The following is a 21,021-nucleotide window of genomic DNA, read 5'->3' as shown; positions in this document are numbered from 1 at the left end:
ATTTGATCAGATCAGCAGACATAAGGAAAGAAGAGGATCAAGGTTTCCAGCCAAACTATTTCTGAGTTTAATATAGCTCTTACTGACATTATGTGGTATAAACAACAGGTGTGTGTTCATGAGTGAGTGCCATATATGTATGTGTGGAATGATATCTTTTATATTTCCCTTTCTTGATGTTACTGCTGGCGAGGGAGAATGGCTACATAGCCTAGAAGTCCTCTACTTGGCTACAATGTACAATAGTGAAAGAGCGGTGGGATACATTGGAAGGAACACTAGATCTGAAGTGAAAGTATTTTCAGTTCAAATCTCGACATCATTTGTGCTTGTCTATGAAGTATTAGGCCAGTCACAATCTCTATGGTGCTATTTCCTAACGTGTAAAAATAAAGTGGTTGATCTATATGGCCTCTAAGGCTCCTTCCAGCAGGAAATCTAAGATCCTACAATCCTATGGATGTTTTCCTGTGCCTACCTACCAGAAAGGCAACTAAAACAGGAAGTCTTTTAAAAGTAAGGAAGAAGTCAATTAGTCAGTACACCAATCAATAAGCATTTTAAAGCACCTATTATATATAAGGTAGTGGACCAGAAGGAAGGCAAGAGAATTCAGCATTCTTTTCAATTAAAAAAAGCTTCATTCTCAGCAGAAACCAATGCCACCTGAATTTTAGAACTGGGGCAACTAATTTAAATAACAAATTAAAACGCTGACAGACCACCACCCATCTTAATTAATGGTCTTTTTCTATTAAGTGCCCAACCACTACTTCTCAGTGATGAGATCTAGGTGCCTTCAAGTGAAGTATTATGTTGGAATAGTTCTTTGGAGCAAGCCTTCTAAGATTACTCTTGAATTGCTCATTTCCCAAGGCATTAGGGGACACAGGAGAAGGGAGAATAAGCAGCAGCAGAATTTTGCAGGAAAATATATGCAAGGAAGCATATATGGATGTGAGAGGAGCAGGAGGAGAGGAAGAGGGACATGCATTGATCACCTCACCAGAATGGCAAAGACCCTCGTTTGTTCTCATCTGCTGCACTCAAGCAGCCAGCAATCTGTCAGGCACCAGCTTTATTTGTAGGTGAGGGTCATTAATTTAAATTAATAGCACTACACTGCTCTGGGCTTTGTTTTGTTTTCTTCCTCTGGACACCACATACTTCTTTGTTCAGACATGCCCCCAGGGGAACTGGAAGGTGATGCATGGTGTACAAGTGTCCAATTAGCCAGGGGAAAGAAAAAAAAAAAAAAAACATGCTGGACTCCATCTTTCTGGCCAGTAGTCAACTCTAAATGCCACAAGATGTCACTCTGCTTCCCACCCACTTTTAACCTTGGGTTATGCAGCTTTACTATTCTTTATCTCAGTTGCTAGTGTGGACCCTTATTCTCCTATACAAAAAGTTCTACACTTAGCAAACATCAATAAATTGCATTACCTCTACTTTATGGGACTTGCTTTGCTAGTATTTCATAGGTGGTATTGACTGAGAATAGTATAAAATTATGCCTCTTATTCAAAAGCAACAGTGTGACCTTGAGCAAGATGTATACAATACTAGTGGGTTTACCAGTCTCAAAAATGTAGCAATGGCCACTGAAGACTGAACCAAGATCAAGATTCAGTCAAATGTCACTAACTCTTCTTGTTCAAGTTTACATTCCAACAGCTTTGCACACTTAGACTAAATGTACACATCTGTAAAATATGCACTGCCATTCTTGTGTGGTTTATAAACAAAACATCCCTTTCACCTATGAAGAAGGACACAGAGCTAGTCTGCAGGAAACATGTTCACAGACACAAAAGCTCTCCCCAAGGAATCCCATAGCACTGTTCACTTTCACCTTGAAATTCTCAATGTATAGTTCCCAAACACTAGATTTGAACAAATTATAACCCAACTTTCACAACTCCACCAATCTTTGCTAGAGAGGATGGAGATTATACTGCCATACAAAATAATTAACTAAAACGGTTTCTTATTTGAAAGAATGGTCATAGAACTTCAGTGCTGAAATCTAAGTTCTGGAAGATCTAGAAGTTGCTGTTGGCTGGCCGCCAATGTATGATTCAATTAACTGAGAGGAGCTGTCCAGCAAGAAGAAACATTGAAGAGAACATCCTACAGTAAAGGTTATCCCAGAGGACTATTGATTCACTGGTATTCTGGACATTGAATTCATGAGCTACCAGGAAAGAAATACTTTTTGTCACCTTGATAAAGTAGAGGAAGGGATGAGACATCTGCAGTGGAAGGAGGCCGCTGTTGGAGCCTTGAAATATAGATAAGCATATTTGCCTGACATGGAGACAACATCAATGCCAATACATCTGCTACAATGTACAAAAGGGGATTGCCAATCTCAGAAAGCCTATGGTGAATTACTGACAAGATCAAGGACCTCCATATTTGCTCCCCATCCCCTGATTTTCCCCTCATTTCTCCACCACCCCCACCCAACTGCTAAAAGACCAAGAATGGCAGCTCTAAAGCCAATTGGAACTGAATAACATGTAACAGGTGGTACCACCTGTCCTAGTTTAACTCCAGCCAAAACAATCCACTCTCCATCATGCCAAATTTAGAGAAAGTTTGACAAATCCAACATGAGCTCAGTCTTATCCAGGCAAGAGGAAGAGGGAAAGCAAAGGCTTCAGTTCCCATTATGAGCTGTTTGTGAAAAATTACTATTAATATAATTAGCAACAGGGGTTCAACTGCCTACCACCTTTGTCCTTAAATAATAGTTATGATTTATCCTCCTACAACCTGTCTGTTTCTAAAATGCCAGCCAAATACAAAATACCAGACCAGGGGTGTCCAGATGCATTGGGTGCCCAGCTGCAGGATCTAACACCTGCTTAGATACATCCCTTAACAAAAGTCTGAGTCAGCCACATGTCCATCCTGACTGAGATTGTGCACCTGCCTGTTGCATGATCTAATTTCCTTCCATTCTGAAATGGTTCTCTCTGGACCTTAGTTAAACTATTTTTAAACTGCACATTTGTCCCATACCCTTCATTGTTCCCTTCCCTCCATTTTTACAGCTTCTATCTAAGTTTAGAACCTTATTACCTTACATATTTATTATTCTACTAGATTTCTAATTTCATTCTCTGTTTCTAGTCAGACTCATCTTCAATCCAACTTTCACAAAGCTGCCAAACTGATATTCCTAAAACACAAATCTAATGGTGTTATTCTCCTATTCAAAAATCTTCTTTGATTCCCTATTGTGTCGGGAATGAGATACCAAATTCTTCAGTCTGACGTTTGAAGCCCTCTATAATCTGATAACCACCTACTTTTTTAGTCTTCTTATTTCTCTTCTACATTTCCTACAACATTTCCATTTCTTTGCACAGATGTTCTGCATCTAGAATGAACTCTCGCCTCTCTTCTGCCTCTTACAAACCCTGACTTAGTTCTGAATATATCTCACATACTGCCACTCTCTACAGGAAAACTTTACTGATATTAGAAGTCTTTAGTTCTCTCTCTCTCTCTCTCTCTCTCTCTCTCTCTCTCTCTCTCTCTCTCTCTCTTTCTCTCTCTCTCTTTCTTTCTCTCTCTCTCTCTCTTGTCTGTCTGTCTCTTCTCTCTTGCTCACTCTTTTTGAATTTGTATCTTTTTATATACTCTGTGTTTATTTATTTATGTATAAATTACATTCTCCATGCTCCATGAAGGCAGAGAGTGCCTTTTTTCCTTTTGTTTCTTAATGTCTGGACTCTCAAATATATTTACTTTGTATGTGAACACCTATATGTGTGAACATAGGCTATATAGACAATAAATGTTTATTAAATTTATCCTAAATCTATATAACATTTCTAGATGAAAAGGTTCCCCAGATGTATTTTCTCCTCCAGCCCATTTATTCCAAAGCTCACTGCATTTCATTGCCTTCCAACTAATGAACCTCTTATATTTCAAACTTTCCAGGCCACCAATCAGACCACTTATCAGTACTAATTTGCCTTTTGCTCTAGATTCTATTCCTCACCAATCCCAGTGGAATGCTCTGCTCCTTGCCTCAGAAAGTTAAATGCTTTCTGTAAAGCAAGGGAACTTGAAGTAGTCATTTGAGCTGAATAACTGGAACCATTGCAATGGTGTTAAGAAACCTCTACAATGGTTCATGTCTGAGTACAGAGGGATATGGTGGGGTTATTAATGAATACCTCCAAGTCTATTCATAGAAATTCTTCTTTCTTCAGGGTTATTAGTATTGTCATACAAATACAATAATAATACTTCCATACTTTATGGATCTATGATTCCATTGCTGTGGGTATATCCATTAACTAATGTAGATCACAACCCTGCTACAACTAAGAAGGGAGTCTTCAAAAATTGCTATGACAAAAATTAGTTGGCCTCATGACAGTCTTGGGATGAGAATCTTTAAATGTAGATAGAGCTTTTAAAGCAGTGGCAAAGATTTGGAAGCAAGTGAGTTACATTTTATATGGGGAATGACAGAATAAATTATCAGATGTGAATATAATAGAATACTATCATGAAATTTAAAAAATATTTAAATAGACAGCTTCAGAGAATCTTATGAAGACTCATAAAAAATTATGTAAAATGCAACAAGCAGAGCCAAAAGGACAATCTATCCAACAACATTGTAAAAACTTTAAAAGACTTTAGAATTCTGTTCAATACAATGACAAGCCAATGGCTCACTACAATGAACCAATAATGAAACACTTCCTCATAGAAATTCAGAATATATAGACAGATATTTGTAAGTGATCAGTGTGAAATTTTGTTTTACTTGATCATAAATATTTGTTACAAGAACTTTTTTTCTCCCCTTTTTGAATGGAGAGAGGAAAAGAGAATAGATTTTTGTTAACAGGAAACATCTATTTAAATGAAGCTCTGCTTCTCCTTGGATAATAATCAGTAAATGTTTATTAAGCACTTATTATGTGTCAAGCCCCATGCAAAGGGATGGGGATAGAAAGAAAGGTAAAAGGCAATCAAGGATCTGAAGGAGAACACAATTTGTCAGGGAAAACAACATGCAAACAATTATATACAAACAAGCTATAGGAGGCTATATTAGAGATAATCAAAGAAGAATGGCACTAGAATTAAGAAGGATCAGGAAAGGCTTCCAGTAGAAGGTGGATTTTTTTTTTCGCTATGATTTACAGGAATCCAGGGAAGCCAGTAGGCAGAAATGAGAAGAAAGAGTCTTACAAGTATAAGGGACAATAAAATACCCAAAGTCAAGAGATGGAATTTCATGCAGGAATAATACAAGGGCCAATGTCATTGAATTGAAGGACACATAGCAGGATTAAAAGTCTAAGAAGACTTGTAACTAGTTGGAGAAGACGTTATAGAAGTTTTCAAATTCCAAACAGGATTATATATTTGATCCTGGAGATAATAGGAAATCACTGGAATTTTTTGAGTGGGGAGAAGGGAAAAACATGATCAAATCTGCATTTTAAGATAAGCACCATGACCCCTGTGGAAAATGAACTGGATTGGAAAGAAAATTGTGATAAGGAAACCAATAGATAGGCTGTTACAGTAGCCTAACATGAAGACCTTCACCAGAGTGGTGGAAGTGTAAGAAAACAAAAGGAATCATATTTGAGAAATGCTATGAAGATAAAATTGATAGTCCTTATCAAAAGGGAGAGAGTAAGGAGTCAAGGATAATGCCCAGCTTTCAAGCCTAGGTGATCGAAAAGAAGGTGGTACCTACAACAGTAATATGGAAGTTGAGAAAAAAGAAAGGGATAGGGGAAAAGATAATGAATTCTGTTTTGGACATATTTAATTTAAGATGCCTATGGGACATCCACTTTGAGATGTCCAATAGGCTTTTGGAGTTGTGAGACTTGAGGTCATAGTTACCTCAGTAAGCTGATACTGGAAATCTTTCCAGCTTAGCAGAGTCTGCCAGAGCTTGACCCCCACAACATAAACTTCAAGAGCTCAGAATTATTCTCCTGCAATAATGAGCTACCAGAGTAGTACTTTATAGAAAGAATATTAATAATAGTATACATACTATTCTATAACCATAGAACCTTTTCATGTATGTGACTTTGTTTGAGCTTCTCAACAACAAATACTATGAGCTAAGTAGCACAAGCACTACAGTTCCTTTTTTATAGAATAGAAAACTAATACTCAAAGGAAATAAGCACTTTGTTCAAAGACTCTTGTGGAGCTAGGCCTTAAACCTGGCTAGCCTGACTCTATTGTTCTTTTCACTAGACTACTTTCCAAAGCTCCAGGCACCATCCTCTAGAAATCCTGTGTTTCTTATTAAGTTACTGACTTTAGGAACTTGTTATGACATTATTGGATTTTGTTCTGGGGGTTTACAATGTAGAATTTTTAAAAAATCTATTATTAACCAATATATGAACATTTATTAAGTATCTACAAAAGAAAGCCCTTGCTTGGAAGAGATAACATGAAAATGATTATGTACTAATAAAATATCTACAAGATAAACTGGAGATAATCAATGACAGACAGAGAGAGACAGAGAGAGAGTGCGAGAAAGAGAGAAGAAAGAGAGAAAGGGAGAAAGAGGGGAGAAAGAGAGGTATGGAGGGAAGGACCAAGGAAAGGAGGTAGAAAAAAGAGGGAAATAGGGAGAGAGAAGAAAAATTTCAGGCATGGGAATAGCATGTGAAAATGCAGAGTCAGAAGATGGAATATATGGTATGAAGAACACCACAAAATCCAATATTACTAGTTTACAAAGTATATGGCATGTGTGATGAGAGAAGAACAGGATGGAAGAAGACTAGAAAGGTAGCAGGTAGATTATAGCCTTAAAATGCCAAATGGAAAATGCTGTATTTGATGCTGGAAGTGATAGAGAGCCTCTGGAGTTTGTTGAATGGGTGAATGACATTGTTAGACTTACACTTTAGAAAGATGGGTCATATTGTTCACTGTACAAGCAAGAGGGGATAATGTTATTCACTATAGTCAACATTGGTTAGATCCTTCTTAGAGCATCATTTCTAGTTATGTGGTATCTCATTTACAAAAGATACAGAGAAATTGGAGGCTATCCAGGGAAGGGCAATGAAAATGATTAAAAGGGTGGAAAGTAGAAACTCAGGGAAAAAAGGTTAAATGAATGTGTGTGATTTATCAAAGAGAAGAGAAAAATGAGGGTTGACTCAACAATTTTGAAGTAAGGTAGGGATTATTAAAAGGAGGTCAGAGATACATTATTCTTGATCTTCTCTAAGGACAGAACATAGGAAAATAGTCTTGAAAGTAGAGTGGTGACTGGATATTGGGAAGACTTTTCGGAACGTGAAGCTAAACAACAATTGAAATGTATTCCTGGCTGAGTTGGTATCTTCTCTAGAATGCTATAAGAATGGAAAAGTCACAAATGTGTTCAGTATAGGTCTAGGCACAGTCATGCTTAGGGACCGGGGGATGTACTAAATGGCCTCTGGCATTCTAATTCTACAATTCAAAATAATGATAAATTTAAAATTATCTTTGCTTTCAAATGACTCTTCCTTATCAGAAATGAAATGATCAGTAAAATCACATTTCTTCTCAAAATAGCAAGAAACAATTCATCAGTCATGTGATCTTCACTTTAAGCTTGGTTCCAGGGAAATGGGCTTATTAACAATTAAGCAAGGCTAAAGAAATAAAGTCAGAGTGGAGGAAAAGTCTGTTTAATTGGACTTCTGTTGTTTCCATTCACCACAATTGATCTCCCTCAGGAGAAGGCACAGCAACCTGGCCCAAGATGTTGTCCCCCAGGCAGGGGTAATTTATAAGCCTGTTGAGAGAGGCTGCTGAATTGATGAATCCAACTGCTTGGTTGTGCAGGCTCAGTGATTGATTCACTCTTGGTTCTACTGCTTAGACATTTCACCCTGATCAGGCCACAATGCCTCGTTCATCATATTAATCCAACATCCCAGCAAATATCATCAGATGTGCACTCCACATGCCCTATTCTTTGTATCTTTTGTTTTATTTTTTAATGTGATTATGTTTAAAGCAGCCTCTGCCCCCTGCCACTGCATAAGTGCTATACCCATCAGACATTGAGAGGAGACACAGATGGAACTACAGATGATGAGAAGGAAAACAGATATGTAGAACCCCATCTGTAGGTCCCATTCAGACACACTTTCCAAAATCAAGAAATAGCATTGCTTTCTCTTGTCATTGAAGTACAAAGGTTATTCCTTTGTAACATCTGTAACAGACAAATTAATATTAACAGAATTCATGCTCTGTAAAAGATCTCTTATGAACCTAACCTTTGCCTCCTGGACCAGAGAGACACACAAATATAGAGGTTTTATTTTTTTCTAGAAAAGACTTTCCCTTTAATTTATAAGCAACTACCAAGTTTGCTGCCATGGAGTCATGTGGAACATGGTGTTATTAGGAGCCTCTGAAAGTCTTTGAAGAAGATTAGAAATGAAAAATACAATGAAAGAAAATTTTTCATCCATAAATTTGGAGATTATAGTATTTCTTAATCTTGAATCCAAGAGATAAGGATTCCAAGTCATACTATCTGAGTGATGTCAAGTGAGTCTTCACAAACAAAAAAACAACTGGCCTTTATGTGAATTGAATGGAAGGTCCTATTCTCTTCATCTTTATTTGAAGGAAAAAGAAAAAAGCAAATAAAAACAATTTAAAAGATTAGACTAACAAACAGAATATATAGGTGGAAAAGTGATTCAGTCATAATATTTAAACATGTAAAATATGATTATAATGTTTCATTTTTGGCTCAGCATTGCCTCCCTTAAGTATATAGATTGATAACATATCACTGGGTTAATTAATTATCCAGCCAAGATATTTGAATTAACTGAGGACAGAATTTGAATTAACCATTAAATGGAGCTCTACTATTCATGTTGACCACTGCAGAGTTCTCAGATCTACAAATAAGTGGATTGTTCTCACTAACATAGGACAGTTACTTCTACATTGGTTCCTTAACAACTTTATTGAGCTGATATGAAGTTCAATTTAAGGAATGAAATAAATATTTTACTTCATATATATATATATATATATGATCATATACAGATCACAATCATATTTTTGTTTCATTATCCTCTATAAAATGTTTTGCTCTCTTTCAAAATTTCCTTCAGTCCACATGGAGTCAGTCAGCATATGAACATAAACATGTATACTACATGTATTTTTCTATATTTCTAAATATGTATGTGTTATACATATACATATATACATAACATGACATATTTATTAGCAGGAAATTATCCTTCAAAATTAATAGCTTTGGTTTTATAGATCTAATCAAAGGGTATATCATTAGATTTATATACTGGGAATAGGAAATATGGATGATAATCATATTTTTGTTTCATTATCCTCTGCCCTATAAAATGTTTTGCTCTCTTTCAAAACTCTTTCTTTAATCCACATGGATTCAGTCAGTATATATATATATATATAGAAAAATACATGTAGTATACATGTTTATGTTCATATGCTGACTGACTCCATGTATAATATGTATGTATATATACATATGTATATATGTATATGGATGTATAATACATGTGTGTTTCTATATCTTTAAATATGTATGTGTGCATATATAACATGACCTATCTTTACTAGTGGGGAATTATCCTCAAAATTGATGAGTCTGGTTTTATAGAATTAAAAGGTATATTATTAAATTTATATACTGGGAATGGGAATGATACAATTCCTAAAAATATAATCTCTTCGTCAAGTTTCTATCCTGAATATACTGTAGTAATGTTAGTGGTTTGTCATTATTCAGTTGTTATATTCATGAAATAAAATAATAAGTCCAGGAAAAAGTAAATTTCAAACTTACCTTATAAATTTCATAATATTTCTAGGTGAAGATTATCTTTGTGAAATTTGCAAAGACATTTTGACATTAGGAAACATTGGAAATTTTTTGGAAAAATAATGACTCTCTTAGCCCATGTGCACCACATCTTGTCCCCTCAACTCTATGGTTCTTCTAAGGCAGACAGAACATATTCCTAAAGCTATACATTGCTAGGTTTCTTCAAGAAGGAGGAGCTAGGAAAGTTCTCAGCAACTTTGGACCTCTTTTCTCTTCATGACTCCTGATTAGTACTTGCTTTAAGGACGTTTTACTCAAAACTGTTGCAAAGAGCCTTCTCTGCAGAAGTTCTAGTCACAAAGTCATGAAACAAAAACAAAAAGAACACAAATTGTAGTCAGCATCCTTTTATTCTACCACATGGCTTCATGCCCCAGAGCAAACTCAGTGTAAGCCCCTTCTGATCTTCTTCCTATCTTGGAGTGAGTAGGGTCAATCTCATTTACAAAATCAAGTCTCATAATTACTGCTGGTATATGTGTGTGCATGTGTATATTTGTGTATATGTGCGTGTGTGTGAATCACTTCCTGGGACCTCAGTATCTCTACAAAGAATGATAGATTGGAGGAAACTTTTGAGGTCATTAAAAAAAAATGAACCAGACCCAAGTTACAATCATAACAGAAGTGCCCAGTGTTCTCCAATTAGATCAAAAATAGAATAAAAGAAGGTAGCATTAAAATATAACAAGAAGGGTTTAGATGAGCTATTAGGACTATCTTGTAGGTTATAAAGGTTATTAAATTTTGTGAAGTGCAATTGAAAGAGTATGTGAAGTCACTTTTTTCACAAGATAGCTCAGATGTGTCCACTTGAGACAATCCAGAACAGGACTCCAAAACTCCTTAGCCCAAATTGCCACAGATAGGACTTGGAAATGTCTATGGGTATCATAAGCAGAACTAAAAAATAAGCAGGGGGTCATATTTTTAAAGGACAAAGGACAAGTAAGAAGAGGGAAACTAAAATACAAATAGAAGTGACTACTCACTAGAATTCCTCTTGCTTATGATAACTCCTTTCCTAGAAGCTGATATGCAAAAGAATGAGTTTATTGACTGTTGGTAAATTATTTTGAGACTTTGAAGTCTCTACTTCTTTAAACCCAATCCATAGTTATCCAATGCCTCTGACTTGCTCAAATGTATGTGATATTATTGTTGGTTCTCAAAGAGGACTGTGACATCAGGACTATGACATGCAAGGGAATTTAATTTAAGTGAGGGAGGCTGTGCAAGGTCACCTGCCTCACTTTCCCCTCCAGAGCCATCTGGGTCCAGATGTAGTTCAAAACAACTGGAGATGATACTGGATGCAATGGGAGCCCTTGTTTTTTTTGTTTTTGTTTTTATTTTTGTTTTTTTAAGCTAAGTTTTCCAACAGTTCTCAGTTTAACTGAGACTGTACTCATTTAGTCTAGGTAGTCTAGGTAGCAAATGAGGCAAAGAATCTCCTCTTTCACCTAATCAAAAAAAGTATTCTAAATAAATAAATCTGAGAGGGGAAGAGCCTCAGGTATTCTGGCCAATGAAGAAAAAGATATTAACATTCAATTGAAACAATCAGGGCCTGAACAATCATGTGACACTACAGGAGGAACATGAAGAGACATAATATGGTATACTTTTGCTTAAATAGTAATTCTTCATAAAAATCTTCAGGAAACATGGGAAATCCTGGATAACCTAAAGTAATTTAGGGAAAAATAAACCAGTTTCACTTATGTTTTCAGTGTCATTTGGTGGAAAGAATTCTGAAAGATTGCAAGTTCAAGTCCTGGGTTCAGGTTCTAGCTCTACCCTTTCCCAGTGGTGTAATCTTATGCAAATCCCTTATTTCCCATCTTTCAGCTTCAGTCTTTTTATTTAAAAAAATAGGAGAGTTGCAGTGTATAATATCTAAGGTTTCTTCCAGATTTAATATTTTGTAATTTTGAGCTTAATGAAGTATCTTCAAGATAGCAATAAGTTGTTTTAAACTGACCAATATTCATATTTCAAATTCTATTTTGTCTTGCAGAAATAAAATTGATGCCGTTGATTAATTCTTGAGATTGTTTTGCATCTTACCACTTTTTAAAAGTTTGAACTTATTTATTTATTTAGGGATGGATTTCTTATTGTTTCCCTAATGTATTCTTTTCAAATTTATCTAGAATCTGGAAAGTTGGATGAATATTTATATATTCAGGTAGTCTCTGCCTCTGACTTTATTCTATGCATATTGTAAGATGTGAGGTTCAGGATCTTTAGCACAAAATATTTCTAGCAACTACTTAATCAAAATGATTTATCTTGATCTTTGCAAACAGTTAATGAAGCATGTCTCCCTTCTCTTGATAAGGAAGAAAGGGGACTGGAACCCAGGATGTTGCATACACTGTCAAATGAGTTCTGTTTGACTTTTCTGTTACAAGTCAGAATCCACTCTCTATCTATATGTCTGTGTATATATGTATCTATCTATCTATGTTTCTCTGTGTGTATGTGTATATGGGATAGAATATATTAAGAAATCACTGTAGTTTTTTTTCTTTTAAACAATCAATAATTCTTAAAAGACATAACCTATGATACGGTATAAGTACTGTGATAAGTAACTACATGCATCACCAGACAATAGAGCAGAAGGCTTCTAATTCCCTTACTTGAAAACCACAATTCTATCTCGGGGTCTTCCACTGGAATATTTTAGGTCTTTGAGTAAGCTTTAATATATTTTAGGTGCCTCAGTTTCTCTGTCAAGTAGAGATAATACATGATCAGAAGCAATTAATCATTTCACTTAGCTTTAAAATTCTTTAGACTTTATTCATATCCAAAATACCACTATTATCGTAATTTGTATTGCTAATTTTAAACTGTTCTTAATGCATAACAGTATAGGCTTTGATTGAATATACTAGAAGCAACTATTGTTGAAACAGAAATATATTGGGCTAAAACAGTGTTTAGTTCTTTTAGAAATATCAAGAAGATCCACCTTCTGCTCTTTTGACAATGAACAATAAAGCCCTAATTCCTTAACATATGTGAAATCATTAATTACTCACTGCTTAAAAATTGGAAGGGACCTTAGAGACCATCCAGATAATAATAATCCATACTTTGATATTCCTCAGTCTCTTTACCCTTTGAGCTCCTTGACAGAGCTCCAGTGTGTTAATCTCTCATCCATAGATTCTTGAGATTTCTTTTTCTATGTGGAACAGTTAAGTTAGTAATGGACCACTGTGTAATTAGTTTTTATCAAATTTGGGGGGCAGAACTATAATTTGAAATTCTTGCAACTGGAGTAGATTCAACAAGGCAGGCAACAAGCAGCAGTAAGGATAATAATAGTGGAAATGGCCCATGCTCAGAAAGTCCAATTTACACTTCTACTAGAGTTGAAGGATAAGGTGGACCCTTGGAGAGGAGGTATCACTATTATGAGGCGCTGATGATAATTTGGAGTGGTTATGCTTTTGTTGTTGTTTTTTGTCGTTTATTCTCTTTTATTAAAGCTTTTTATTTTCAAAATATACGCATAATTTTCAACATTTACTCTTGCAAAGCTTTTCCCTCCCTTCTTCCCACTGCTTCCCCCTATACAACAAGTAATCCAAGGCATATTAAAGCCATGGTCTCCCTCCAACACCTGATACTGGCGTGGAGCCCTTAAAAATGTAAAAACTCGGGTTGTTGTAACCTGTGGTTGGTTCAACTCTGACTTTTTGGCCAAAGTGTACTCTGAGCACTCCATGCCCAGAAGTCCAGGTCTGAGTAAGAAATGGAAAACAGGGTCATGAAGTCCTGCTCTCAAGAAGCATACATTTTAGCAAGACTCTTCCAAAGAGTCCCTAACCAAGAGAGAGCTCAGTTTAGCACTTTGAATCTGGTAACATAAAGCTTTCAGGGCTACCAGCCTGCCAACTTCCCCCAAACAATGAAAAGGAGAGGACAATTAATAAAAACAAACTCCTTACAGAAAAATACCAGACAGAACAATTTGACTCCAGCAAATCTCCAGAGCTCTGAAAATAGTTTGGAGTGAAAATGATTGTTTCATGGTATTGTATGAGCCACATAAAGGATGACAGGCAGCTTCCACTCCATAAATCTGAGTCAAGCTAAGCATTCAGAAAATCAGACCAGGCTCGTGATGGGGAAGCCTCTGATAGCAAAGATGCGCTAGAAAGGGGACTGGGAGGGAGAGATAGAATGATAGAAGGTGCTGGTTTTTTTTTCTCTAAAAACCAAAGATATTATACTATGGGAGGGAGGGGGAAAGAATCACTTTATTAGTTCTAATTGCCACTTGAATAACTTATCCATGTCTCCTCCTCAACCCTTATTCTGTGGGAAGTTGTCAGTTCAACTCTTCAATGGGCAGGTTTGTTATCAGCAAGCGGTTTACAGCCCCTGGGCTGAGCATTAATTAAAAAGCCTTTGTGCAAAGCCTCATTCATTAGCACGCTATTTCTTTAATCACTGCCTCTTCAGCCACCAGGACAATCTATAAATCTCCTCAAATATGAAATAATGAACTGGAATGGTTCAATTTATTACAATGTAATAAGTCAAGATAATGTGGGGGTGGACAGGGCAGCACTGGAGCTGTATCCATGCCCAGAGCCTTCCCACCTCATTACCAAGGGCAGTCAGGAATCACTACAGCAGACGGAATCCTGTTCCTGCTCAGGGACTGTGCAATGCAAACTTCTCTGACCTTTCTGCTTCTTCTCATGCCTGCCATTTCTCATGAACTGGTCTCAGTGCAGCTCCCAAAGCATGGCTAAGGGAAGCCATATTGGGTGTGAGACCAGGTTTGCTTTATCCTTCATTTCTGATTCCGAAAATGAAGCAACAAAGGGAAACCAGCTCCTCCCTACTAGATCACTCTCTCCTTAAATGATAGTGGAGATTCTCCAAGCAAACATCATCATCTTACTTTCCTGGGATTCAATGAGCCTGGTGTCCAAAGACACCATCAGTCATAGATAATGGGATTTAAAGTTGTGAAGAGATCTTAGAGACCATTTAGTCTAGAAATTCTTAACCTTTCTTTGGGTCATGGGCAGTCAAGGGACGCCTAATGACCCTTTTTCAGAATGTTCTAAATGCATAGAACAAAATACATAAAATTACAAGCAAAACAGGTGATATTCAATATTAAATGACGATCAATTTTGATGAACATGACTCCAACAATGAGATGATTGAGGCCATTTCCAATGATCTTGTCACAAAGAGAGCCATCTACACGCAGAGAGAGGACTGTGGGAACTGAGTGGGGATCACAACATAGCATTCTCACTCTTTTTGATGTTTGTTCACTTGCATTTTGTTTTCTTACTCATTTTCTTGCCTTTTTGACCTAATTTTTCTTGTGCAACAAGAGAATTATATAAATATGTTTACACATATTGGAGTTAACATATTTTAACATGTATAACATATATTGGATTGCTTGCCATCTTGGGGGGGAGGGGAAAATTCAGAACACAAGGCTACGCAAATGTCAAAGTTGAAAAATTATCAGTGCATATGTTTTGAAAATAAAAAGCTTTAAAAAAAAAAACAGGTGATATTGAAATGCAGTTATCAAAATATTTTTAAAGAAGGCCACAAGATCAAAGATTAAATACCTTTGATTTCCTCCAATACCAGCAGTAAATGTTAGAGTTGTTTATCAGAGTTGGTGAGTGTTCCTGTAAAGCACACTAAAAAAAATTCATTTCTGGATTCCTTAGAGATGTCTTATTGACTGAATTTAGCATCTTCCCTTCCAAAAATTTTCCCCTCCCTGTAACATCTGTCTGTGTTTAGTGTCTACGATTCTCCTAGTCATTCAGGTCACAAACCTTGTGAGAGCAATGAGAAGCTCAAAACCTCAGCTCTCTGGGCCAGATAGAAGGATATAAGCATTGGTCTTGAGAGGTTGGAATTCACAGAACAGCTCTTCCTGGAAGCTGAGCTTATAAGCAATGAGACACCTGGTTCTATATTTCTATCCACAAATAACCCACAGCCCTGACACAGGGGCACTGGTTAGCACTGATTTGGAGAGGAAATAGCTGAATCACCAGCAGTCATCCAGATGAAGACACATGCTCTCTCTGTTGCTGGGCATTTTTTCACCTCTGTTCCCAAGGCACGTCTTGCTGCTGACAGACATCGAGTTCCAGTACAGTGACTCCTCTGACATCTGAAAGGGAGATTCGAAGCTCTGAGGTTTCAAGACCAGGTGTTGTCTGGCCCAGCCTCTCCTCCCTGATGTAGACCCTAAGTAGGAGAGGAAAAGACAGAAGCAAAGGGGAGGAGGCAGGAGCCTTGTCATAGCATTTGGCCCAATTCTGAATCCCTGCTCTTGGGAGCAGGGGAGACCAAACTGGCAACAGGAAGCAACAGAGGAAGAGACTGCATAATCATATAATCACACAGGACAGTCCACTACAAATAGTTTTCTTGATATTTTTTATCCTAGAGATACCATGCAGAATCTCCAGGGGATGCCATGCCTGGAGGAATTAATCGAGCTAAAATACCTAGATATATTGGTTCTAGAGTAATTGAGACTCAAACATGGAAAGTACTTTTGATTATTTTGAATCTAAATGGGGTCAGAGACAAATCCCATCCCAAGATGAAAAACAGAAATTACTAAACTTCAGCTACCTATGCTACATATTAATCAACCAATCAATAAGTATTTATTAAATGCCTTCCATATATCCAGCGTTTGGCTAAACACTGACAATACAAGGAAAAAATGAAACTATCCCTGAATTCAAAGAGCTTAAAAAAATCTAACCATGGAAATAACATGTGCATATTTAGATGTATACAAAATGGCTATGAGGCAGTGAGGAGGTAAGGGTGAACATTAGGGGTGAGGAGAGCATTAGCAGCAGAGGGGATCAAAAAAAGCTTCAAGTATAAGAATCATAATAATAAATATTTATTAACTCTCTGCTATGTGCAAAGGATGGTGTGATAGGCTAAGGGTATGAAGAATAAAATTGAATATCTGATTTTAAGTAACTTATATCCTATTGGAAGACACAACAGAAACATAGAAAGTTCAATGGCTCCCCATTGCCAATAAAATAAACTGCAAACTCTGCTACTTGACAGTTAAAGTAAAGCCTCTCATCCTCTGACCTCAACCTATCTTTCTAGGATGGTTGCCCATTATTAATCCTCAAAAATTCTACATTCCAGTCAATCTTACTTGTTCCTCATTAAACTTTTTTTTCCCCTCAAAGATTCTATCATTTTAGGACGAAACACATTTTCTAGAATGGTACAATTAAGGATACTGAGAAATAATGTTGGTTATGGCCTATTTACACAGAGTATTTAATATACATTAATTATAAATTACAGAAAGGCCCAATATCAAAAATAATGATAATAGTTCACTATCATATTTGACGCCTTTTATGAGAAGTAGTTTTCCTCATATTTTTGATATGTTATTATTAAAGAGCACTTGATAAGGTTTAAGAGAAATTACGCTAATAGACATTTAAGGTATCAAGGAGAACCAAAGGGATGAAATAAACCTAAAAAAGAAAAGAGAAAGAAAAAGAATTATAATGGAGGAAAAAGACTCAAAGAAGCAATAAAAGTAGCACTAGCATGAATTGATGGATGAATGAATAAATATTTAGCACTCTATGAAGTGCTACAAATAGAAAAGCCCAAACACTCCCTGCTGTCAAGAAGCTCATAATCTAATGAAAAAAAGAAAACATATGGAAGGTTTCAGTTGCAAATCAAAGTTTCCTTAGACCTTTGGCAAAATAGATGTTAATGCTTTGTACTGGGGTGGATGGGATGATAGTTCTAGACAACTGAGGAAAAAGTGAAGCTACTCCATTCTGACTTACTTTTATTTGTTCTGCTAAAGAAAATAATCTCTGAACTGGAAAGGAAATGACAAATTGGGTACTTTCTATCCAATATATTAAGCTGTATTCTTTAATGCAGAAAAGTATGTGTATATGCATGAGCTTTGCCATCTTGCAAGTTAATGGGAGGAGCATTACTGTAGGAGGCTCATGCACTTTCTTACTGTGAGTGGGAGGAATATAATGGTAAGATGGACATATGTTTCCTCTTTGATTGCCAAAATGATTTATTTCCTTTCTATCCAAAGGCAACTTTTTGGGGCTGGTAACAAGATACACACTATTGAAAGCATCTCTGCTTGCATGGCCCAAGGACCTGTGCTTGGTATAGAAACCATATTTATCAGACCTGCAGGTGATTCAAAGCTGGGAAGAATACTTAATATATTGAGAAGTGAAGATCCCCAAATGACCTGATTTTTGTCCATATCTGCCCACCAATCTCCCATAAGTAATCTTCCATATATGCAGGAGCTTTTCTCTAGAACAAGATCATCAAGGAGTCTGTGAATAAATTTCAGGGTATCTGGGAACTCGTATGAGAAAGAAGCATATCTTTATTTTCACTAATTGACTACTGAAATTTAGCCACTCTTTCAGTTATTTAAAACCATAATATTTTACTTGACTGTCATTGAAGTCCATGACACAAAAAAAGATCAAGAAACTTTGCCCTAGATTTCTTGACATTGGCAAAATTATTAAAATTAAATTGAATTGTAACAATCTTAGTTTCACATACTTGAGTTCAAAAAATTAAGTCCAACAGAACAAAATAGGGGAAGCACATTTAGAAAATAATTCACCTAAAATGATCTGGATTTTTTGGTGAATAAATTCAGTATGAACCAATAGTTCATGGAGCAATGGAGCAAAATAATAGTAGTAGTAATATAAGATACAAGTAATAATAGTAATACAAGGAGAGACTTGGAGTTCCAGTTGTGTCACATATACTTGTAATAACTTCTACTCGGAACAGCTGAGGTCTGTGAATCATGAGCTCAGAAATTCTAGTTTGGAGGAGAACTAAAGTTGATCAGATGTCTATACTAAATCTGGAAGAACCCCTCAAAATGAAGGTGGAGCAGAAAAGGATAGGAAGAGACAGAGAAAGTGAGATGGATAGTGGAAGGGAAAGATAGAGATAGAGACTCTCTGTTGTCTAGGACTATATAAAATATTGGCCTCACTTTATTAGAACTATATCAGAATACATTTTGAAAATCGCATTCAATTCTGATCATTATGCCTTAAAAAAGAGATAGCTAAAAATGTAGTTTTACTGGAGAATGGTTGAATGAGTTGCAGTATATGAATGGAGTGGAATACTATTGTACAACAAGAAGTGAAGAACAGACAGATTTGAGAAAAATCTAGAAAGGCCTCTACAAAATGAAATGAAATGAACAGAACCAGGAAAACATTGTGCACAGTATCAGCAACAATGCATGATGATCAACTATGATTAATTCAGTTTTTCTCAGCAACACAATGATCCAAGGATTCACAAAGGAAAATGCTATCCATAATCATTTAAAAACTGATGGATTCAGAATGTAGATCAAAGTATATTTCTTTCACTTACTTTATTCTTTCTTGTCTTTTTTTTCTTTTGATCTATTTCTTCTTTCACAACTGTGATTAATATGGAAATACATTTTACATGATAGCACATATATAAACTATATCCAACTGTCTATCATCTTTGGAAGAGAGAAGGAGAGAAAGGGAAGTAGAAAAATTTAGAACTCCACCTTGACAAATAAATGCTAAAAATCTTCTTGACATGTAACTGGGAGAAAAAACTACTATTTAAAAGAGAAAAAAGAGAAAAGACATTGCTAATCAGGAGAGTATGTAGAAAAGTTGGCAAGAATGGAGAAGAGGCTTAATATGTCATTAAGAGGATTAAGTGAAGGAATGTGAGTGTTTAAGCTAGGGAGAAAAGATTTAAGAGAAAATATGATACCTGTATTTAAGTATTTTAGGGGGATGAGTGTAAAACTGTCTATTGGGTTTCTTTTGCTCAGTCTTAAAGGTCAGAGCAAGGAGCAGTGGGTGAAAGTTAGAGAGGCAAATTTTGGGTTGATGTAAGAGAAAATGTCCTCATTCCTACAAGAGGAAGGGGACTTCCCTCACTGGAATTCTTGAATATTGGAACAAAGTTTTGATTGAGTGATTGTTGGGAATTGCAGAGGACATTATTATTCAGTTGCAGGTTGAACTAGATGGTTTCTGAGGTACTTTCCATTTCAGAGATTCTGTGATCCATGTGATATCCTTGTGCCTATGAATAAATACACCCAAACCATCCTCATTTCAGCACTTGATGGCCTCTTATTTATATGAAGCTTTTAGAGAAGAAGATTCTGAAACTTTACTAAGCAAACTTAAACTGACACTCAGGCAATCCTGAAGCAAGATATGCTGGATTAAAGAGCAGCTCATGAACTTTATATTTTCACATATGAGCCTTCAAATGATCTCATTCTTCCCAATCTTCCTGCTGCTCCTCCCTCACAAAGATCTAGATGTCTTGAATTTCAGTCACTGGAAAGGGAATAAACATTATATAGTACCTTCTTTATGTCAGACACTGTGCCAAACATGTTTACAAATATCTCATTTGATCCTCGCAACAATCCTGTAAGGTAGGTACTATTATTATCCCTATTTTTTTTATTTGAGGAAACTGAGAAAACAGAGGTTGTGACTTATCTGAGGTCACACAGCTATTACATGCCTGAGGCTGGATCTGAATTCAGCTTTTCACAATTCCAGATCTAACACTCTATCCATTGTGCTACCTAGCTGCAGTCTCTATACCAGGATAAAGTCCACCAGAGCTGTTGCAGAAATGCTATCATCCAAATTACAACTACAGGTCTCTTCATTAGGTGATCTTCTCTCAGAACAGTTGCTTGTACCAATTTATCTAAACTGTGCTTCCCTCCCAGGTGTGTCACTCTATTATCAATTGCTTGACTATTTAGAGACTGTTTCTTCCTTTCCATTCAAGAGATCAGATTTTCCCCAAGGCTCAAAGAATGTTAAAGTGACTTGAGAGCAGGTAACCTGAAGGATGAGGACTTTTTGGTAAGTGTTAGTATTTTTTAGAACACAATAATTTCCCCTGATATACCCTTCCTCTGCCCCTACCCACATAGAAGGTGAGTTCTTGTAAAACCAGATGAG

The sequence above is a fragment of the Sarcophilus harrisii genome, chromosome 3, assembly GCF_902635505.1.
Source record: "Sarcophilus harrisii chromosome 3, mSarHar1.11, whole genome shotgun sequence".
Taxonomy (NCBI): Eukaryota; Metazoa; Chordata; class Mammalia; order Dasyuromorphia; family Dasyuridae; genus Sarcophilus; species Sarcophilus harrisii.
This window is presented reverse-complemented; position numbering follows the sequence as displayed.